The sequence below is a fragment of the Bubalus kerabau genome, chromosome 22 (genome assembly GCF_029407905.1).
Source record: "Bubalus kerabau isolate K-KA32 ecotype Philippines breed swamp buffalo chromosome 22, PCC_UOA_SB_1v2, whole genome shotgun sequence".
Taxonomy (NCBI): domain Eukaryota; kingdom Metazoa; phylum Chordata; class Mammalia; order Artiodactyla; family Bovidae; genus Bubalus; species Bubalus kerabau.
Genome location: NC_073645.1, coordinates 16,538,890 through 16,562,854, shown reverse-complemented (window position 1 = coordinate 16,562,854; position 23,965 = coordinate 16,538,890). Strand labels below are relative to the sequence as shown.

Sequence of the window (23,965 nt, the reverse complement as noted above, 5' to 3'; positions counted from 1 at the left end):
TCTTAGGCATCTTGCTCTATGTTTTGAGAGCTTGGTTTGTTGATCAGTGAGAAAACTCTTCTTGGTCTCTGTAGTCTGGAAGGTACTCCTATGGTGTACATTTGGAAGCCCGTTGAGTAGACTAGGATTCTGAACAGTCTCTGACTGGCCCTTCTAGCTCTCAGGGGAGTTTATCATAAGGGATCCCAATCCATAAAGGGCCTTTATCAGGTCAACTTTCATTGCATCCACCAGTATAATAAGGGCCTTTACTTTGATTATTTTTGCAAATAAACTTTCTAGATCCTGTGAGGGCTGCATCCTTTGCACAATCTTATGGGGACATCTTTCATGCCTTATTTAAGACCCTACTCCTCAATGGCTATGATGGATCCTTTAAACTGGAAAAAACTTAAACTGATAAAATTTTAGAGAACTGTGTTTGTAAACAGCCATTTTATTGGTAGCTATGGAAAGACCATAGATTAATTTTGCCTGCTTTGAGCTTTATATAAATGAAAATTTAAAAATATTCTTTGCTTGTGCCTGACTTTGTGCAAAATTTCATGTTAGATTACCCATTTATCATGTATGTAGCTATAGTTTTTTTCCACTTTCATTGTTATACAGAATTCCATTGTATGACTATATCACCATTTATTCATTCTACTGTTGAAGGACATTTAGGCTTCCAGTTTTTGGTTATTTATAAATAATGCCATAAATGTTCTTAAACATGTCTTTGGGTACACACTTATATGCCTTTCTGGGGGTCAACCTGGGAGTGCAATTGCTGTGTCATAGATATCCATGTGTCTCCAACTTTAGGAGATGCCATGTGTCATACCCCTCCCCCCCCCCCTCACCAGTGGAGGCATAATTTTGCGAGTTGCAATTTTTCCCCATCACTTAGTGTTGTTAGTCTTTTCAACTTTTACCATTCTGATGGGTGTGGCAGGTGAATACTTTGTAGTTTTAATTTGTATTTCTTTGTATACTTAATGAAGATGAGCTATGTTTTGTATAGTTACTATTTCAATATTCCCTTTTAAGAAGTCTCCTGTTTTGTTTTGTTTTTTGTACTGCCAGTCTTTTGCTTAGTGAGTCCTAAGAGCTGATCTGAGTTCTTTCGTCAGTTACGTTCATTGCAAATATTATTTATCACTCCCCAGCTTGCCTTTTCACTCTTTCAGGAGTTTGTATTTCCCTAGTTGTTTTTGGTGAGGGTGCAGAACCATCTGGTCAACCATTGTGAGAGGCAGAACTTGATATTATTTTAATAACTAAAACCAATCTATTGTCAGTGGGAATTTGAGAAAGTTTTTTGGCAAAGATTGCAAGTTGAGAAAGAAGCCAATTCTGGCAATATAAGATTTAATGAGCAAAAAGATGCAGGGAAAATCACGGTCTGTGTGCCCCTGAGCTACTTACTCTAGGGCTCTGTATTCTTAGGCAAATGTTTGTACTCATGGGAAGGGTGAATACTCATTTTAATAAGTGAATTATGTGAGAAAATATGTGAGAAAGTTTTTGGTAAACACATAGTGTATCAAAATCAGGCTGAAATTACTTGACAGTTTTGCCCTGGGACCAGTCTGAGTGAATGAGTGAGTGAGAGAGAGAGAGTGTGTGTGTGTGTGTGTGTGTAGCGCGCTGCTGCTGCTGCTAAGTCGCTTCAGTCGTGTCCAACTCTGTGCGACCCCATAGAGGCCGCCCACCAGGCTCCCCCGTCCCTGGGATTCTCCAGGCAAGAACACTGGAGTGGGTTGCCATTTCCTTCTCCAATGCATGACAGTGAAAAGTGAAAGTGAAGTCGCTCAGTTGTGTCCGACTCTTAGCGACTCCATGGACTGCAGCCTACCAGGCTCCTCCATCCATGGGATTTTCCAGGCAAGAGTACTGGAGTGGGGAGCGCGCAGGTTCAGCATATATTGGGATTATTGCACCACTGGACATCCTGAATTAAAACCGGGCCTGAGAATTAACGCTGATGTTGCAAAGATACATTTATCCACCAGAGGGAGACAAAGCACTTGTCTGTGAAAAAGTCCATACATAAAACCCCAGCTGCATCAGTTCTATTTTTATGCAATGTGCCAAGCAGGCACAAATATGGAAAGACAGGCAAAATTGTCCTCGGTATTGTTGCTTGCCAACCAAAGAAATTCTTGCCAGCACTGGCAAAAATTCTTGGAACTAACTTAAGACAACATGTGGAAAAAAATGTCTCTTATTCACCCAGAACTAGCATCTATTTAGAAATATTTTCAATTCCTTTTCTAGCTCACTTTTGACATCAAAACTGAAAATAAAAAAGGGTGGGTAATGTCTTTCATATATTACAGAGTGGAAATTTTTGAAATAAGATTACTCTAAGAATTATGCAAATAGAAATCAACATCAGCATAAGTAAATTAGCTTAAGATATGTTCACAGGATTTTAGGAAATATGCAGACATAATGAAAGCTCATTTCTAAATGTAAAAGACTTGATTGGCAATTCTCAGCTTTCATTTCACCCATCTCCTTCCAAGCTTTATCATAGAAGCTATAAAAGCTACAATCTTGATCTCTGCCCCCTTTTAGGTGCAGGTGGTCAATGAGATGCAGGTAGAAACCACTAGGGAGGACTTCCATTCTGAGATGAAATTGTAAGATTTAGTACAGGAAATTTCTTTTCTCCTTTGTTCCCCCTCCTCCTGCCCCATCTTCCTGGGGACACAAAACTTGGAGGTGGGATAACCATCCCTGTCCACGAGATGACAAGTGTGAGGATAAAGCCAGTGTAACTAATTATGTCAGAGAGGACAGGCAGGAGGAACCTGGATCCCTCCTTGATGAGCATTATCTGAAGCAAAACCTGAAGTCTGACATGTCATTTGGTTATAGAGCGAATATTTTCAACAGACTGGTACTAGGAAAGTCAGGAAGTCCCATCACCCTACCGGACATAGCCTGTGATTCCTTCAAGGTCAGCACCAGGTTAAAGTACACAGACCCTGCTGTGACTGAACACACGGTCAACAAAACAAATAGTAAACCAAGTAGTGATAGAAAACAGGTATTTGTATCAACACAGGCCTAATTTGGCCTTAAGGACGGACAGACAACAAACAAAGGTATCTAACTGGAAAAGGAAATGGAAAAGAGTAAGATTTCTACATTTTGATTAAGCAGAGTAGCAATTTCCTATTTCATGTCCAGGATATTGAGAATAATTGCTGTTCCATGGTCTGGTGCAGGGAGATTTCATGGAACAGAATTATCTGAAAATCAAGGGTTGTTTAAAGAACTGGGGAGAACAGAGTAGGGTGAGATATTATATGATGTCATATGATGTCTCCCTGGAAAGGTCGTGAAGGTGTGGGTGGCTTCTCCCTGGAACCGTCATACGCCTGCTCCATGAACTGCCAGGGGACAGTGAAGCTGCACTTCCAGACAGTAAGAAGTAGAAGGAAGTAAATCCTTTCAAATGTTGAACTTTATCAGGGCCTGCTCCTAATGCTCTTCTCACTTTCAGGCTTTCATTAAATGCTGGTAACTCTCAAATCCTCATCTCCAAAGCAAATCTTGAGTTTCAGACTCATTTCTAACTGCCACCTGGATGTTTGCACAGTCTGTCAAACTCACCATGTCCAAAAAGGAACCCCTTAAAATATCTTTTCTTCCTGTGTATTCCCTTTCCCATTCTGTATATTTTTTGGACAGTTTTTATTCAGTGCTGACTACGTGTCTCTCACTTTGCTACTGCTAGTGGTATAAGGAAGAGCAAAACCAGACATGGTTCTGCTCCACTGCATTTTCAGCCTAGAGAGACAGACCACCACTAAATAAGTAAGCACACAGATAATTACATATTTCAGTCCATCTTGTGATGGCAAAGGAATGGACACCAGAGGAAAGTTAGCAGGGGAACTTCGAATTAGGCAGAATATGACCCACCCGGTCACCCAGGGTGTCGTCGTCTCCTTCCCCTCTCTTACCATTCACATACAACCAATCAAAACGTTTTGCCTATTTGACGTCCTAAATATGTCTCAAGCCCATCTCCTCTTTCCCTTCCTCGTTATCCTAGCTGAGACTCTATCTTCCATGTGGTATCATACAGATTACCTTTTTTATTTCAATGGAATAAAACTAGAAATAGAAGAAAAATCGAAAACTCACAAATATTTGGAAATTAAACAACATACACTTAAATAATCGATGGGTCAAGGAAGCAATCACAAGGGAAATGAGACTAGCATGAGAAAAATGGAAATAAAAATACAACATATCAAAAACTATGAGATACAGCCAAAGCAGTGCTAGGCGGGAAACTTATAGCTGTAAAGGCATACAATAATAATTCAGAAAGCTTTCAAATCAATCGTTTACATCAAATGGCTAGAAAAAGAGGAGAAAACTGAACCCAAAGGTAACAGAAAAGAAAAAAGATTAGAGAAACAATAAAGAATAGAGAAAATGAGCAATATCTAAATTTGGTTCTTCAAAAAGATCAACAGAATTTGTGAGCATGTGTTAATAATACTCGGAGAAGGCAATGGCAAGCCACTCCAGTACTCTTGCCTAGAAAATCCCACGGACGGAGGAGCCTGGTAGGCTGCAGTCCATGGGGTCCCGAAGAGCTGGATCCAACTGAGTGACTTCACTTTCACTTTTCACTTTCACACACTGGAGAAGGAAATGGTATACTCCTCTATTGTTATTTTAATGTCTGTGGGATAAGTAGTGATGGCCCTTATTTCATGTCTGATATTAACAATTTGTGTCTTCTCTTTCTCAGTTAGCCTGGCTAGAGGTTTATCAGTTTTAATGATCTTTCAAAAAACCATTTTTGGTTTCCTTGATTTTCTCTATTGATTTCATATATCCAGTTTCATTGCTCTTTGCCCTCATTTTTATTCTTTCTTCTATTTAGTTTGGATTTAGTCTTCTAGTTTACTAAGGTGGAGGTTTAGGTTTTAGATCTTTTCTTTTCTTTTTTTTTTTTTTAGATCTTTCTTTTCTAATACATGCCTTCAGTGCTATATATTTTCCATATTGTTAGTATCGCTTTTACTGGTCCTACCAGTTTTTATAAGTTGTATTCTCATTTAGTTCATAAAATTTTTTAAAATTTCTCTTGAGACTTGTTTTTTTACTCATGTATCAACTATATTATTTAATTTTCTGCTATTTGGAGGTTTACCAGCTATCTTTCTGTTTTGATTTCTAGTTTAATTCCACTGTGGTGCAGAGTATACTCTATATTTCTGTTGTTTTGAATTTGTTAAAGTCCCTGTTCTGCCCCAGAATGTAGTCTTAGTGAATGTTCCATGCGAGCCTGATAAAGATATATATTCTGCATTTGTTGGGATGAAGTAATCTATAGATGTCGACAGATACAATCGATGATAGTGCTCTTCGTGTCAGCTACATCTTTACTGATTTCGTGCGTGCTGGATCTGTCCATTTCTTATAGAGGGGTGTTGGAATCACAATGGACTGGTTTATTTCTCCTTGTAATTCTATCCATCTTTGCCTCACAAATTTTGACTCTGTTGTTAGGTCCATTCCTATTAAACACTGTTATGGCTTCTTGGGGAATCGACCCTTTTATCATTATGTATGTCCCTTCTTTATCCCTGATTATTTTCTTTGCCCGGTTCTGCAGCAGGAAGGCCTGAGCTCACCCTCGGCGGATTCGCCTCTGAAAACTCTCCACCGCTTGTGAAAGGGACCTGCAGCCCCACTGTGTGAGGTTGTTTTAGACGACCTGCTGTTACCTGCAGAGGAACAACCAGAAACTGTCCCGAAATGTCTCGAGTTGCTGTCAGCATCCTGGGCCTTCTCCGTGTCCACATCCTCCCGCTCAATGGCTCTCGCCTTGGTGCACCGTCTCCGGGGTGAAACCCTTCGCTCTTCTCCGAGCTCCTCGCGTTCTGCAGTTTGGCCACAGAGTCGAAGCTCTTCCCACCCTCAGTGGGCAACTTGTAAGTGAATTTGTCGTGGTCATAGTCTCTCCTGGCGCTTCAGCGCCTCCCGAGCTCTGACGGGCTCCGCGGTCCGAGTCCCTGGAGCTGGGGCTCAAAGCGCGGCCGGCGGACCCGGGTGAGGCCGGAGGGCAGTAAACGCTCGGCCGCTCGGCAGTCCCGCCGCTCGCGCCGTCTGGGCCATTAAGGATGTTGATTCGTTACCAAACTGCCGGCTGGGAAGCTGGTCACGATTCAAACATCATCAGAGATCATTCAAGCATTGGCAGGAGGAATGGTTCTTACTTTGGTATCCACCTTACAATTCATTTAATGTTTGGGAGAGGGTAATTTTTTTTTTAATGTATTCTCTTACCAAAAAGTGAGACTAATTTCTAGGGCTTCAGTCGTGTCTGACTGTGCGATCCCGTAGACGGCAGCCCACCAGGCTCCCTCGTCCCTGGGATTCTCCAGGCAAGAACACTGGAGTGGGTTGCCATTTCCTTCACCAATGCATGAAAGTGAAAAGTGAAAGTGAAGTCGCTCAGTCGTGTCCGACCCTTAGCGACCCCATGGACTGCAGCCTACCAGGCTCCGCTGTCCATGGGATTTTCCAGGCAAGAGTACTGGAATGGGGTGCCATTGTCTGCTTAGACTTTGGGGCCCAGCAAATGGGTTTGAATTATGGTCAGATATTAATCAGTTGTGCGATCTTAACCCCAATTGCTTTCTAAAGGATTGTTCAGTTAAGCCTGCAAAGGACGGTTGGATCTTGGTGAATAACTGGGTTATCAACTTCATCGGAGGGTCACTCAAGTTTAGCTGCTCTTCAACATGTCATTTCTTTGTTGGAGCAAAGCAACACATTCTTTGGGTCTGGTATGTCTGTTGAAAGTAATTTACCTCCTGAATTTAGTTTACATACATAAATAACACATGTCATTGTAAAAAATTCAAAACATGTAATAATGAGCAGAAAGAAGAAGGTAAAGGTAGCCTGAGAGCTGTTTCCTAAATTAACTCCCAGTATTCAGGGATCCTAGTGGGCAAGAGGCTCACACTGTTGGTATATCGAGTCTCACTTGTTTGCCTGCTTTCAGCACAGCTTTAGCACCTCCAGGGGAGGCTGGGGCCCCTGAGTCCAGAGCTTTGCTGAATGAGCATCTCCAGGGAGTAAACCTCCAGTCTTCAGCCACTGGCAAGAGGATATAGAATCCAGCCACTCTGGGTTCAGACTTGCCTTGACTCCCCCAGTTTTCCACCCACCTGATCACGATGGGGGGCCTGACCAGGGATTGAACCCAGGCCACCTTCACCGGGAGGGCAGAGTCTTAGCCACTGGACCATCAGGAAAGTGCCATTCTGTTGGTTCCTGCCATACATCAACATGAATCAGCCATAGGTATATGTATGTCCCCTCCCCCTTGAGGCTCCCTCCCACTGCCAAATCGCCAGTGGAAATTTGCTGTGTGACACAGGGAGCTCAAATCCAGTGCTCTGAGCTTCTAGACTCTTATTGCTGTTGTCTCCCTGCCACTTTTATTTTTCTTTACGGTTGAACTTTTAATTGAATCTGTTTACTCTTATTTCAGTGGAGTTATAAGAGGGAGTAGAGATAAGTTTTTTGTTCATTTTTTGATGATTACTGGGAGCTAACATAAAATTCTCATATACATTTTAGGTACTATTTAAATTTAATCTAGTGTCCTAGAATCTGTTGAGCTGAGTAACTGCTTTGTGTGTGTATGTGTGTGTGTGTGTGTGTGTATTGAGAATAAATGCTAGACAAATGTTTAATTGACCCTAGTTTTGTACTATTATCATAATTAATCACAAATGTAATCTTCTTTTCTCCTTTTCCCTCATATTTTATAAATAGTTGTTTTAAAATCTATTCTTTTGCACATTGGCCTTAAATCGATGTCAAAGTTTCTTCCTTTCCAAGAACAAGTAGAACCTGCCTTGCCTGGAATGTAAAAGTTTTTCAAAATACAATAGGACCTTGACCTTTTTTGTTAAATATGCTTTTGTCCCAGGTACACATATTAAGAAAAATTAAACATTAAAAGCTAAGAAAAATTATAAAGAAACTGAAATTTAATAAAGCTTTTGCAGATGAAGGATTATAAAAATTATGATCATTTCTCCATTTATTTTCTATTTCTTTCTGTTATGAATTAAAAGTACTCTCACATAAGTCCATTTATGTCTATAGTCCAAACAGAATTAACAAATGTTAAGTGCCAATTTTATTCAAATATTTGTTTATCCTAGATTCTCTTGGGTGCAAATGACAGAAACTCATCTCAAACTAACTGGCTGAAAGGTAATTTATTTCTTTGAATACCTGGGAGTTTCAAGGATTTATTCAGCTCCAGTTATAACTGGATCAAATGGGGTGTCAAATGATGTTGTCTGGATTCAAGTGTTATATCTATCACAAACATTGTTTTATAAAAATTTTATCAGGCTGTTGACAATAATATTTAAACAAATATCCAAGCAAGTGTTTCATTTGAGGTGGTTCCCTCAGAAGAGTAATTTTTCTCTTGGGTTTTCCTTCTAGTCGTGTGGATTAGAGCCACAGGGTGAAATCAGTCTGGTAATTTTATAATCAGTTCATTCACTGTTCCCCATCTGATCTACTTTCTCTGTGGACACTTGTGTATTGCACCCTGCAGTCCCTTGAATGTCTGAGCTTTCCCCAGCCTTATCAGCCATAGTGGGGTGGAGAGGTTGCTTCAGCCTGTGGGAGATGAAAATGCCAAACTCTTGCTTTCCTGATAAGACATAAGTCAGCCAATGTCAGTTCTCTGTGAAGACTTCCCCCAAATTCTCCCCATTCTTCTCAGATTAAAAGTTATTTATAGAGAACTAAAGTTTTCCCCCTCAAAACATTCTCTTATTCCTAGGAGAAACTAAGTGCAGGAGGATGCTGGGAGAGGAGGGGCCACTTGCTGGGATCTCCCAGTCCCCACCCCAGTTGGGAACAAAGCGAGGCTTTCTTGGACCCCTCGGAGCAAAAGAGGGAGTGGAGGGAAGGGGAGTGCTTGGTCTAGATAAGGGGTGTGATGCCAGCACCAGCCGGCACCCACAGCCTGCACCCTACACCAGCTGCAGGGGTAGCAAGAGGGGTCCACTCTGCCTAGTCTGTCCCCCAGTCCATGAACAGGCAATACTGCCAGGAAGGGATGGCTGGGAGACAGAGAGATGAGGCAGTGATTGGGAGGAACTAGCTGTGACCCAGATCGCGGTGGACCCAGGGACACGATGGGCAAGAGGGTGGTGGGTAGTGGTGCTTTCAGAGAAAGGCTCTCCTAGATGGAGATGCTCAGTGTCCCTGTCACCAGGGAGGCCCACAGCCCAGGGGACCCCAGGGGGCCCCAAGGTCTCTGCAGCCCTCCACACTCCAGGTCCCAGAGGGTGGTGGGGAAGGCGATGGCAGAGACCTGACAAGGGGGACAAACACCCTTGCACAGCACCTTGTGGAGAAACATCTGCTCTGGGGAAGGATGGGGGCTCAGGGCTTAGGGTGGAGGAGGCCAGAGCCCCTACCCCTTACTTCTGCAGCCCGAGGCCCAGGGTCAGTGGGTGGGTGGGGGCAGGTTGCACCGGTGGTTTGCTTGAAGGAGAAGTTGAGGGGAGCAAATAGATTAGAAGTGAGCCTGGGAAGGCTGGACAGAGAACTCTCCAACCCAGTCCAAGCCCCTCCCAGGAAACCCCACAATCAGTCTCCATGGTCCCAGTGGAGCAGAGAGGGGAGGCAGCCACTGGCCACCAGCCTCCAATCCATGCACTCCCAGCCTTCCCTTTCCACCTGGGAGCATGCCCCCGCCCTGCCAGCCTGGGCTCCCCGCCAAACCTGAGTGATAGTGATGACCCCATCGACTGACCAGCTCTGAGTAAACAGCTGTGTGTTCTCACTGGAGTTGCCCGTGTTCATCTTACAGAGCTTTGCACTCAGTGGAAGAGAAGAGGGGATCATGGCAGGAGCAAGGCTCCAGGGAAACACTGGCTGAGGTTTGGTCCAGGCGTGTGAGCGTGGCCTCAGCTCAGAGCAGCCTTTTCTCTGGTCCCTGGGGGTGGATCTGGAAGCAATGCTCCAGGCAGGCCATGGAGATGCTTCGACTGTACCAGCAGCTACTCCCTTGGAGCAGCACCCGGCCCGCATCATCTCCTGTCCCTGCATCATCTTCTGTATCTGCATTATTTCCTGTATCCACTTTGTCTCCTGTGCCTGCATTGTCTTCTGTCCCCGCATCATCTCCTCTCTCTCGAAGCAGCTTGTGGTCTCCATCCTCCACCTACAGTGTACTGGGCACAGCTCACTGTTTTATCACTGCCTCCGCTGCCCACCACGTGGCGGTGGAGTGTCTTCCTCTGTCTTTGCTTTCAGGTTCATTCACAGTCCTCTGGCAAACCTCAATTTCTTCCCACAGATTTGAACTTGAACTTCCTGGAGAAGCTCCATGGGGAGAGACTGGGGTCTCACTTCATTGCACAAACCTGGGGTTTGGCACCTGTGAGGCCACCCCTGTGGGCAGAGTTCCCTTTGGACAGACCCAGGGCTCCACTCCAGCTGCTGACTTTGCAGGGAGAGGGGTGAACATGGGGACAGGCTGAGGCTGTGCTGATTTGTGCTGGTGGAGAGGGTGCTGTTGGCAGGGGACGGGGGGTGGGGTGGGGTGGGGTGGGGGGCGGTGTTCTTCCCTGCAGGCAGCTGGCTGTGCTGTGGTCCTCCGCCCTCCGGATCTGCCTACCTCCTCTGAATGCTCTAAGTAGCAGCTTAGAGGTGAGGATGCGCTGCTTGCAGTTGGTGGGGACCCTATCCCCTCACACAGTGGGTGGGGAAGGAAGGCTGCTGTTGGTTAGATCGGCTGAGGGCTGAGGCTTCAGCGTGATCCAGCAGCCCTCCAGCTCAGATCTCTTATAACCCAGGGGGGATACTGGAACATTGCCACCTGTTTCTGGCCTATCAGCGAGTCCTGGATCTCCATCTCCAGGTGTAACCATGGATGCCATGAAGTCAGTCTGCCCAGAGTCCTTATAGTTGGAGAGTGGCTCCATGTAGAGCTTTAGTTCCTCATATCCATGACCCACAATGATCCATGGATCCTTCACAATTTGCTCTTATTTCTTACTGAGAATCAGAGATTTTTTAAACAGCTTTTCATCCCATAACCATCCATCCAGAAGTGAACCTAATGTATTCTGTTCTAGTACCCCTCTGGCAGCTCCTTGAAGTTCTGTCCGTCAAAAGGCAGGAATCCATCGCACTGTGGCCAGGATAACTTCCTGTGGTTCTTACCTATGAGAGTTCCAGGGCAGCATGAGGGGGACCACCCCAGAAGGTGTCCAGCTTGTTGTAAAAGGCGAATTTGTTGTTGAAGAAGTTAAAGTCTGATGTTTGTGTTCACATCCAAGAGCAGATTTTCTTCTTGTAAATGTTTGTGGACAGCACCCTCCTGGTGACCAGTCACACGGAGCACACTGCTGGCGGACTCTGCCTTCAGCCTTTCTGCTTTCCTACTGCCCTGAGCCACGGGTGCTCACACACCTCTCCTCCACTAGCATCCTCTGAGCAAGGCGGGGAGTTTCCTCAGCCTCTGTCACTTGAGAGGTTTCACTTTGTTGGGATGATCCAAGCCCTCATGGTTCCTGCTTTGTGGACTGTCTCCGGAGGCTGGAAGAGTTCTGTGCAGTCTCATCAGCAGTCTTCATGGCTGTCGCCTTCCCAGCCGGGGCGTGCTGGAGCCTAGCCTCCCTTGCCAATGGTCTCGAGGGTCTGGAGGATACCATGCGAATCCGAGTGTCTCCTCAGCAGAGATGGCTCAGAGGCCCCTCAGCACGGTGGACTTACTGCTGTGCTTGGAGTCGAGGTGTCCTAACGCCAGCTTACGTTTGGGAAGAGCTGATGAGAAGCTCGGCCCAAATTAAAGCAGTTCAAAATTCACCCCATGAACTGGTCTTTATGGCGAATGAAAACACGATGCCAGAGAAGGATAAAATGGAACAAAAAGCAAATAGAAATAAACGATTTAAAAAGAAAAACTGAGGGAAAGGAAAAAACAATAAAAGTAAAAATTGAATCTAAAGAAGTGAGAAAATAATATAGGGGGAAAAAATAAAACCCCCAAACCAAAATAAACCAAATGCCAAGGAGGAAACAAGCTGACTTTGGTCAAACTCCCTGGGGTCACTGAAAAGCAGCTTATTGAGCAGAAGTACTGATAAACTGGTCCTAAGTGAAGTCGCTCAGCCGTGTCCGACTCTTTGCGACCCCATGGACTGGAGCCTACCAGGCTCCTCCCTCCATGGGATTCTCCAGGGGCAAGAGTACTGGAGTGGGTTGCCGTTTCCTTCTCCAGGGGATCTTCCCAACCCAGGGATCGAACCTGGGTCTCCTGCATCCCAGGCAGATGCTTTAACCTCTGAGCCACCAGGAAAGCTGGTCCTAACCAGGTGCTTATTTGAAATTCTTAGAATTCTGAAACAATAGCTCCTTATGAGGGCGTAGGAAGAAATAGACCTATCAATAGGTTTGGGGAAAGTCCACAGTGATTTTCTCATTTTTTGATCTCAGGTTGAGAGCTATTACTCTTTTTTTTTTTAAGTGAGGCCCCCACATGCCTTTTGTTTATATGAGTTATACTGTCTGTATCTTGTTAGAAATGAAAACCTGTAGGATGTTTCAGTGCCTCTTTGTTTCTAGTTTGAAAAGTTGTAATTTTGGTTTTAAAATTGGTTTTAAAAAGAGCTCATGATGCCTACACTTAAAATATTCAATTTCTTTTTCTTTAAACTCAAAATGATGGCTCTCAAAACAATGCCATAACCTAACTAGCATCATGATGGTGTTGAAACTGTTCTGTTGCATAATATGGAGTGTATGTGTGTGTGTGCTCAGTTGAGTCCGACTCTGTGAGTAAGGTACATTATTAACATCTATTAGGGAAGATAGTTCTTAGACTTTATTTACAGTCTTGCCCAGTTCTTAGATTCCCCCCTCCTATGAGCCAGAGAGCTCCCTGTGATGGTTTCAGCAGCTTTAAACATAGGGGTTGCATCTGTGAGTTGAGAAAGCATGTCGTCGTCTTTTTTTAAGCCCCAAATGCACAGTGTTCTGCATCCCTCTGATGCAGCATGAAACGGGTAGGGGTGGCTGGGTGTTTTCACCGGTAGTTCAGAGGAGGGAACTGAGGCACTCCGGCATGATTTTTTTTTTAAATGTTTGACTCTAATACAGATACTGAAAAGTAAATTATGCACATTATCAGTGGTGATGATCAATGGTGGCTGCTTACAAATTTAACTCTTCTACTTAGCCTGCATCCAGATCAAGAAACAGGTTGTCATCAGCTCCCCTCCCCTCCCACAAGCTCTTATCCAGTCACTTTCTCCAGTGGTAACCACTACTGCGTCTTCTAACAGCACAGATTAGGTTTGCTTGTTTCTGAACTTACATAACTGGAATCACATAGTGTTAGGCCCTTTGTGCCTGCTTCCTTTGCTCGCTGTTTTTATGAGATTCTTTTGTTTGTTATTCTCAATACTCTAGACTAGCCCATTGTCCATTTTGCTGTCACTGGGCATTTGGATAGTTCTTGGTTTGGGCTGTTAAGGAACAGTGCTGCTCTGAACATGCTTTTCCAGTGTCCAGTGAATATTTACATGGCTTTCTGTTGGATATATACTGGGAAATGGGATGAATTGCTTAAGAGGGCTGCATGTTTTTTAGTTTAGGTAGACACCATGTGTGCCAGTTTACATACCCACCAGCAGTGTATGAGAGCTCTGTTTCCTCTCTAATACCTAGCATTGCCTGCCTTTTATGGGAATGTGAAGGTGTAGCATTGTGGTTTTAATTTGCATTTCCCTAATGCCTAATTAAACAGAACACCTTTTCCTCTGCTGATTGGCCATAACTTTCTCTGTAAAGTGCCAGCTCAAGTCTTTTGCCAGTTTTTCTATGAAGTTGACTGTGCTATCCCTCAGTGTTTTGTGTGTATTCTTACATAATTTGGGTGTGAATTCCCTGTTGAATAGGGCTCTGTATGCATTTCCTCTCCTCCTCATCCATCTCTGAACTCTCTGATGTGACCTCCTACTATTTTACTCATTGATCACCCCTTTGCAGCAGTTGGCTTTTTATGCTTTGAACATGCCATACCCAGCACTCTCCCACCTCAGGGCTCCCATTTCTGCTTGGAATGTTCTAGAGAACCACATAAATCTCTTCCCTGTCTCCTTCAAGTCTTTTCTCCACTGTAACCTTACTGAGGTCTTCCTGGATTTGCTTTTTGGTCTTGCAATACCTCTTACACATCCTATCTGTTAGCCCTGTCCACTTAAAGAACAACCAACCAACCAAAACACCCGCAAAAAATCGTACTTTGTACTAACAAAGTGTTCAAATACACACTGAATTAGAACAATATAAAGGTCTTTCTTTGCATATCTTATCATCCAACATCAGTAATTAGCAACATTTTATAATTTTATTTTATCCATAAGTACTTTAGCCTGCATCGTTAATAGATAAGTACCTTTATTTTGGGAAAACATAGTTACTGTGCTCTCATCGAATGTAACAAAACTAACAGTATATAATAGCAGTCCACATTCAAACTTCACAATTGTTACAGTGAAGTTTGAATCAAATGCACACATACAAATTACATGCATCACTTTAAATTATTCAAAATATTTATTTTACACATTTAGTGCTTATTATCTACCTCTCCCATTGGAATATCAACTCTATAGGAATGAGATTTTTGTCTGTCCTTTGCTGCATCTTCAACACCTAAAACTGTTATTGGCACATAGCTGGGCTTGAATAAATGCTTGTCGAATGAATGAATGAATGAATGAAGTTGACAACAATCTAAGGGCCCAAGGAGTTTGTCAGCATAGTCAGATCTGTTTGTTTTCCAGCTCTAAAACTTTAGGCAACTTTCTGGGCTTCAATTTTCTTATCAGTAAAAAAGTACCAAACATCAGCTTTGCAGGGTTGTTGTGAGAATTTAACAAAATATGTGTACAGTGTTTGGCACCTAGCACACACACGGTATAGATATTTTTATTTTTTATTGCAACTCCCTTTTGTTGTTTTTCAGTCTCTGTCTTGTCCAACTCTTTGTGACCCTATGGACTGCAGCATGCCAGGCTTCCCTGTCCTTCACTGTCGCCTGGAGTTTGCTCAAACTCATGCCCATTGAGTCAGTGATGCCATCCAACCATCTTATCCTCTGTCGCCCCTTCTCCTCAAGCCCTCGATCTTTCCCAGCATCAGGGTCTTTTCCAGTCAAGTCAGCTCTTCACATCAGGTGGCCAAAATATTGGAGCTTTAGCTTCAACATCAGTCCTTCCAGTGAATATTCAGGGTTGATTTCCTTTACAATTGACTGGTTTGATCTCCTTGCTGCCCAAGGGACTCTCAAGAGTCTTCTCCAGCACCACAGTTCAAAAGCATCAATTCTTCCGTGCTCAGCCTTTTTTATGGCTCCCGAGATGTCACAGACGTAAGGTGTGTAGTGAAGATCTTGGCCTTACCCAAACTGGTCTGGTCTTTGTCCCTGGTTCCTGGGAGAAAACATTTAAACCCCTGAAATTTCCCAAGTGATGGGAGTGTCTTTGTTATTCTTGGTGGGCCCCTTAGCTCATACCTGATAGTTTATGCTAATGAGATGACTCAGGCCAAGTGATATCAGTCTGACCTCCAGGGAGTTGGGTGGGGCTGGAATCTAAGTTCAGTCCCATGGACAATAAATCAATGACTCACGCTTATGGGATGAAGCCCCAGTAAAACCTCAGAACACTGAAGCTTGACTGAGTTTCCCTGGTTGACCACACTCCATGCATATTCTGTACATTAATATCAACACCAGGAGTATCAGGCATTCTGAGGACAATAGAAGCTTTGCATTGGGAACCCTCCCATACTCTTACGTCTGTATCTATTCTTCTGGCTAATTTCGATCTCTGTCCTTTCCCAGAAATAAACTGTAACTGTGAGTATAACATCTTTCAGTGAGTTCTGTGATTCCTGGCAGCAATTACTCAACCTGGACTTGCAGTTGGTATCAAGGGAGGCAGGACCCCTGGGTTCTGGCCCAGGCTCAGTACCTGGATGGCTGTGTGAACTGGCAAGAGACATAAGGAAACTTTTAGAGGTGCTGGCTATGTTTGTTACCTTAATTTTGGTGATGGTTTTGCAGGTATACGCATATGTTCAAACTCATTAAATTGTATGCATTACACATGTGCGATTTTTATACATCTCAAATATACCTCAATAAAATTTTTTTTTTAAGTCAGTAGTTCCTGGTACTGCTGCTGCTGCTGCTAAGTCTCTTCAGTCGTGTCCAACTCTGTGTGACCCCATAGACGGCAGCCCACCAGGCTCCTCCGTCCCTGGGATTCTCCAGGCAAGAACACTGGAGTGGGTTGCCATTTCCTTCTCCAATGCATGAAAGTGAAAAGTGAAAGTGAAGTCTCTCAGTCGTGTCCCACTCTTAGCGACCCCATGGACAGAAGCCCACCAGGCTCCTCCATCCATGGGATTTTCCAGGCAAGAGTACTGGAGTGGGGTGCCATCACCTTCTCCGAGTTCATGGTACAGGTGGAGTCAATCCTTTTCAGCACAGCAGTATGCTGTGGGCTTTGATTAAATTGGCCTGTTGGTTCATAGGAAACCCGTGAAGCCAGTTTCGATTTCTGTAGCGTTGGGGGGACAAGGGAGGCTGCTGGAGAGGATCCTGGAGTTCAGGGAGCAGACGCTTAGGAATGAAAGGAAGCCCCACTCTCACTCCAGTCTCTGAGCCTGTGCTCTGGTTCTACATTCTGCCTCTGGAGGTCTGCTAGAGGTAAGTGCTGCTCTGAGGGCCCTAAAAGTAGCTGGTGGCCTAGACTTCTGGAAACTCATTTCCCAAGCGCACTTCCTCCCTGTACTTCCTGTCTCTCCCACAGTTCCTGGGTCAAGGAATCACCATTGCCTCAGGGTACATCCCTGACTCAGGCTCAAGAATTGCCAAACTGTTTTCTTGAGAGGGCATTGAGAAGGAGAAGAAAGTATCTGGCATTTTAATAGGATCCCTCTGGTGGCTAGCCTGCCAGGGGGAAAAACAGAAGCAGTGACACCAGTCAAGAGGTGAAAAATGTTGAGAGTTTGGACTGGGGCTTGGGTCAGCCGGTGCCAGCAGTGTGGTGAGATGTGGTTGGATTCTGGATGGTATTTAAAAGGTAGAGACAGCAGGATTTGCTGATGGGTTAGATGTGGGGAGTAAAAGAAAAAGTCTTCCCCTAAGCATAACAACTTCCATGTTGTCTCAAATGGCAAAAAAATTTATAGCTGAGTAATATTCTATTGAATACACACACTTCATCTTTACCCATTGGTCTATTGCTGGGCACTAAGTTTGCAGTCCATGGGGTCGCAAAGAGCTGGACATGGCTGAGCCACTCAAGTTTTCTTCCATATTGGGTATTGTAAATAATGCTGCAACAAGTATTGGGATGTATGTATCTTTTCAAAATAGTGTTTTCATTTTCTTTGGGTAAATATCCAGGAGTGGAATTTTTTTAAAAAAAGCAAACAAACTAATAGAACAGAAATAGATTCAGAGATACAGAGAACAAACTGGTGATCGATCACCGGAGGGGAAGGAATGGGGGACAGGAGTGAAACAGGTGAAAGGCATTAAGAGTTACAAACTTTGAGTTATAAAATAAATAAGTCACAGGGATATAATAATAAAAAAACAGGAAAAAAAACAGCACAGGATATTTAGTCAAAATTTTATAATAACTTTGTATGGTGTTTAATCCATAAAAATATTGAATCACTATGACTCATTGGAAAAGACTCTGATGCTGGGAGGGGTTGGGGGCAGGAGGAGAAGGGGATGACAGAGGATGAGATGGCTGGATGGCATCACCGACTTGCTGGACGTGAGTTTGAGTGAAGTCTGGGAGTTGGTGATGGACAGGGAGGCCTGGCATGCTGCAATTCATGGGGTCGCAAAGAGTCGGACACGACTGAGCGATTGAACTGAACTGAACTGATGTTGTACCACCTGAAACCAATATAATGTTGTACGTCAATTGTACTTTAGTTAAAAAGAAAGGCTTCAAGGGACTGTGGTTAAGTAGTTAAGATTCCTTGCTTCCACTACAGGGGATGTGGCTTTGATCCATATTTTGGGAGCTAAGATCCCCCCTGCATGCCGAGAGATGTGGTCAAAAGATAAATAAAATTTAAAAACATATTTTTAAAATAGGCTTCAAGATTTTGGGGCTGAACAACTGGAAGTGCAGAAATTAACAGAGATTGGGATGAGGGGAGAGGAAGGTAAAGAGCTCAGGATGCTGGATTGAAAACCCAGAAGTCAAAGTTGTGATACCAGTTCTGCTGCGCTAATCACAGCTCTTACTGACCATTTGTGTAGATACCAGGCCACGTTTGAAGCTCTTGACACACATCACCTCATTCCCCCCCAGCAGCCTGTGAGGTAGATTTCATCACTCCTGTTTTGCAGATGACATGAAGTGGGCTCTGAGGGGCTAAGTGATTTGCTGCCCAGGGTCACAGAGTAAAAAAGCCAGGACTCAAACCCAGCCTAACTCCAGAGCCCGCACTTGCCAGCAGACATGAAGCTGCCTCCAGAATCCTGCCTCCGCTGGCTGGGCCTGATTCTGTAACTGTCCCTCTCCCTGTCTGACGGGACATTTAGTGCTGACACCCAGTGCCCTGGTTTTGAGATTTGGCTGCAAATGAAAGCAGGACACAGGAAGTGCCAAGATGACCCACATCCTCAGCTTGAGAACACTGTGATGTTTTATGAATGGGTCCTTCCGAAGTATGGTTTGAACACCTAGTTAAATAATAATTCATTCTTTGGTATGAGACATTTTGAATGATAGACTCTAATGGAATAATATTATTACTTGTGAATTGGAACATTCCATTAAATGTGACATAATATTCTTTTCCATCGTCCCCAGCTTTCTCCTTTGGGGGAGCAGGAAGTGGTGGGGAAACCTTAGTTTCTATGGAAAGCAGAGTTTCCCAAGCCCCTCACATGAATTTTTTTTTTAATTAAAAGTCAACCCCTTTACTATTTTTTCCTGTATGTATTATGCCTTGCTTATTTACTGACTTCTTTTGTGTTAAACAAATACTGTATCATTCTAATTCTTTTGCTGATTTTTTTTTTCTATTGATTTTAAGCTATATTTCTTTGGATTAATTTCTTGATGATTGCTCTAGGATAGTGGTTCTTGACTAAGGTGATTTCCCACCTCCAGCCATCTGAAAAGAATTTATTTAGAGACATTTTTATCTGCCACAAGTGAGAGTAGGAGTATTTTGCTGGGATGAGGCACAGATGCTGCTAAACTCCTACAATGCGAAGGACAGCCCACCACAACAATTATCTGACCCAAAATGTCAGCAGTGCCAAGATTACAGTTCACATCTTAATGTATCACAGGTATTCGAGGTTAATACTGACTTGATTCAGGTAAAATACATAAACTTTGTTCCAATAAAGCAACATTTCTTTCCCCTCCTTTGTGCTAAGGTCATATTTATATGTTAGGAATCCAACAATACAGTGTTAGAATTTTTATGCATTTTTGCATTTCTTGAATAGTTTTGAGATATAATTTATGTCCCATAAAATCCGCATGTTCAAAGTGCACAAGTCAATGGTTTCTATTATGCAATCACATTTTATAAGAAATTAACAGAACTGAGAAGTATTCATATTTAAAAGAAAAGTGAAAGTGAAGTTGCTCAGTCGTGTCCGACTCTTTGCGACCCCGTGGACTTTGGCCTACCAGGCTCCTCCGTCCATGGGGTTCTCCAGGCAAGAATACTGGAGTGGGTTGCCATTTCGTTCCCCAGGGAATCTTCTGTTTTTAATTTGCCTGTATGTTTAACATTTTCCGGGCACTTCATTTAAACTTGTGAATTCAAATTTCTATCCGTGTCATTTTCTGTCCCCCTGATGGACTTTAGTCTTTCTTCCTTTATTGATATGTATTTATTTGGCTGCCTTCTGACTTGGTTGCAAGGCACAACCTTCACTTCCGCACGTGGGATCTTTCGTGGTGGCGCGGCCGCTCTTTGTTGCGCATGCGGGCTTCGCACTAGTGGCGCGCTTGCTCAGTAATTGTGCCCCACCCCCACCCCCGGGCTCTAGAGAGCGAGGTCTCGGTGCTTGCCTGCGGCTGGCTTAGCTTCCTCGTGGTACGTTGAATCTTTAGTTCCCCGACTAGGGTTTGAACCTACCTCCCTTGCACTGGAAGGTGGCTTCTTAACCGTTGGATCACCAGGGAAGTCCCTGGTATTTCTTAAAAGGTTGGTCTGCTAGCAACAAGGTCTCTTAGATTTTGTCTATATGGAAACATCTTTTTTTTCTTCATTTTTAAAGGATGATGTTGCTGATTCTATAATTATTTTTTGACTTTTTTTTTTTTTTTTTTTAGTTCTCTATTGCCATTTCACTGCCTTTTGGACTTCTTTCTGACCGCAAATTATTAATATATTTTCGTATTGTGGTTCCTCTGTACACAGTAACTTTTCTGTTGCTATTTTCACCATTTTCTCTTTGTTTTGGCTTTTAGGCATGTGTGTTGGCATGATGTATCTAGGTATGGATTCTTTGTGTTTTGTTATTTGAGGTTTGTTGAGCTTTTCATGAAATCTGAAACGTTTTTGGCTATTTTTTCAAATATTTGCAATGTCTCTTTCTCCCCTCTACTTCTGGAACTCTCTTTCCATGTTAATTGGCTTGCTTGATATCCTTTCACAGGTCTTTGGGGTGCTATTCATTTTTCTTCATTCTTTTTATTTTTCCCTCTTTATTCATCAGATTGGCTAATTTCTCCTGAACTATCTATCCTTCAGGCTGGCTGATTCTGATTCTGCCTTCTGTCCTTTCAAATCCATTGTTGAGCCTATCCAGTGAAGGAAATTTTTCATTTTGATTGTTTTTCTCTTCTACTTTTCTACTCTAGAATCTCCACTTGTTTTGCTGTAGTCTAGTTGATATTTTCTCTGAGATTCTTGATTTACTGAATTATTGTCATATTTTCCTTTAGTTCTTTAATGATTTCCATGAGTTATTTGGGCATATTTAAAGTGGTGCTGGAGAAGACTCTTGTGAGTCCCTTGGACTGCTAGGAGAGCCAAACAATCCATCCTAAAGGAGACCAGTCCTGGGTGTTCATTGGAAGGACTGATGCTGAGGCTGAAACTCCAGTAGTTTGGCCACCTCATGTGAAGAGTTGACTCATTGGAAAAGACTCTGATGCTAGGAGGGATTGGGGGCAGGAGGAGAAGGGGACGACAGAGGATGAGATGGCTGGATGGCATCACCGACTCGATGCACATGAGTTTGGGTGAATTCCGGGAGTTGGTGATGGACAGGAAGGCCTGGCGTGCTGTGATTCATGGGGCCGCAAATAGTTGGATATGACTGAGCGACTGAACTGAACTGAAAATAGTTGCTTTAAGGGAGCACCCTTCAGAGCTTTCTGAAAGATTGTCTCCTGAGTTATAATCTTCAGGTTGGCTCAAATCAAAATTTCCATTTCTTTCTTCCAAACAAAACAAAACAAAAAAACTCCCAAAACAGTTGCTTTGAAACCTTTATCTGCTAAAATCAGTGTCTGGGCTCATTCAGAGTCTGTTTCAATAGAGAGGTTTTTTTCCTTTGTGTGGACCATACTTTCCTGTTTCTTTGTGTGTGTCATAGATTTTTGTCGAAAGCTAAAGAAAATTCAGTATTATATATTCTGTAGCACCTAGAGATTCTGATTTCTTTTCCTGAGGGCTTCTTTTAGTTTTTTTCTTTGTTTGTTCTTTTTTTGGTTTGACTTAACCTGCACAATCTGTCTTCCTCTCAGTGTATAGCAGTTGATGTCTCTGCTCAGTATTTTTATTCTTATTTTTATTTCTAGCCTGACTTCCTAAGGGAAACTCTGTGTCAACATAGCTAAGTAGTCAGCCAATGATTCTGGCAGAGATTGTGTTTAAATAGCTTGGGCCCAAAACATTTTTACCCTTCTCTGATGGCTCTGTGAGTGGGGTAAGGAGGGCATTCAAAGTTCAGGCAGTTCTCAAGTCGGCTGTAAATTGGCGGTGGCTTTTACATTTCCCTGGGCCCTCCTGTGTCTCCCTAAACATGTGTGTAGCTTTCCAGTCAGCCGGAGATATGTGGAAAGCATATTTAGGCCTTCACTCTTGAGAGTCCCTTGGACTGCAAGGAGATCCAACCAGTCCATTCTGAAGGAGATCAGCCCTGGGATTTCTTTGGAAGGAATGATGCTGAAGCTGAAACTCCAGTACTTTGGCCACCTCATGCGAAGAGTTGACTCATTGGAAAAGACTCTGATGCTGGGAGGGATTGGGGGCAAGAGGAGAAGGGGACAACAGAGGATGAGATGGCTGGATGGCATCACCAACTCGATGGACGTGAGTCTGGGTGAACTCCGGGAGTTGGTGATGGACAGGGAGGCCTGGCGTGCTGTGATTCATGGGGTCACAAAGAGTCGGACATGACTGAGTGACTGATCTGATCTGATCTGATTGCCCTGTCTCTTCCAGAGTCTTCCTGTTGAACCTCTGGCTGATCCACTGCTCACCCTACCTGGGACCACAGCCCCAGGCCAGCAAGCCACAGGCTTTGTGTGTTCCTTGATTCCCTGGAGAACGAAATAGCAACCCACTCCAGTACTCTTGCCTTGAAAATCCCATGGACGGAGGAGCTTGGTGCAGGCTACTATCCATGGGGTCACAAAGAGTCGGGCACGACTGAGCGACTTCACTTCACTTTCCTACTGGGCATGGTGCTTTCTGACAATGCTACCAAGCATGGATGTGGGTTTTTTATTTTTTTTTTTGGCTACTCTGGGTTTTTGTTGTTTTGTGTGGGCTTTCTCTAATTGCAGCGAGTGGGGGCTACTCTCTGTCGAGGTGCACAAGTTTCTTGTTGCAATGGCTTCTCTTGTGGAGCAGCGTATAGGCTCGTGGGCTTCGGTAGTTGCAGCGCTCGGGCTCAGTAGTTGGGGCTAGTGGGCTCAGTAGTTGGGCACACAGACTTAGCTGCCCCACAGCTTATGGAATCTTCCCTGACCAAGGTCAAACCTGTGTCCTCTGCATTGGCAGGTGGATGCTTATCTACTGTGCCGCCAGGGAAATCCTCAAGCACGGACTTTTCACTCAAGTTTGCTGCTACTTGCAGCCAGCCTGTGGTTTCCCATTCCTGTCCTGCCCTCGTAAACCAGCTGCGCCTAACCTACCAAGCAGGGTGTGGAATGGAAGCCGTCCTGGTCAAGGAGGCTGCAGGCTCCTATTGTTCTTACACAAAGTTGCAGCAAATTCCTTAGGAATAAACATCTCTCCGTTTGTTATTTGCACTCGGTTGATCTCCATCCAGAGCCTTGAAATGGTTTGATTTTGATAATTTTCTCCGTTTTTGTTTTTTTTCCCTTGTGTTTGGTGAGAAAATATTTGCCTGCCTCTTCATACTGTCATAACCGAAAGTCTCATTTCTGCACATGTTAAAGATTTTAATATCTGTGGTCAAACTTCTCTCCAAGAGGCTTCTCTTGCACCACGGGTGCGTGCTAAGTTGCTTCAGTTGTGTCTGACTCCTTGCGACCCCATGTACTATAGCCCGCCAGGCTCCTCTGTCCATGGGATTCTCTAAGCAAGAATACTGGAGTGAGTTGCCATGCCCTCCTCCAGGGGATCTTCCTGACCCAGGGATTGAACCCACATCTCTTATGTCTCCTACATTGACAGGCAGGTTCTTTACTACTAGCGCCACCTGAGAAGCCCCACTTGTACCAGTTAGATTCAAAAGCAGAAGGAGACAGACTTGTATCTTTTATCTTGGTCCTAGTTATCCAGACATCGCCTAACACTAAAGAGGACTCCTTTGCTGGTGTTAGTAATAAAACTCATGCTCTTTAATGGCAGAATTGTTAGGCATTTGGTGTGTTTCAAAGCATGGTGAAAG

General features: G+C 43.8%; 1 protein-coding gene and 1 non-coding gene across 7 annotated transcripts in view; one reads left to right on the top strand and one right to left on the bottom strand.

Annotated features, from left to right (window-relative positions):
* Positions 1-12,306: 12,306 nt before the first annotated feature.
* On the bottom strand, positions 12,307-12,379 carry TRNAP-GGG (transfer RNA proline (anticodon GGG)). The gene has a single exon. It is a non-coding gene; the product is annotated as a tRNA-Pro (tRNA).
* A 4,241-nt stretch (positions 12,380-16,620) lies between these two features.
* Positions 16,621-23,965, top strand: part of CPEB3 (cytoplasmic polyadenylation element binding protein 3) — a 285,852-nt gene continuing 278,507 nt past the window's right edge. For all 6 annotated transcript variants that reach the window (XM_055561079.1, XM_055561074.1, XM_055561083.1 and 3 more), the window contains exon 1: positions 16,621-16,801. The gene's annotated coding sequence lies outside the window, so the exon portion shown is untranslated. The remainder of the gene's footprint in view (positions 16,802-23,965) is intronic.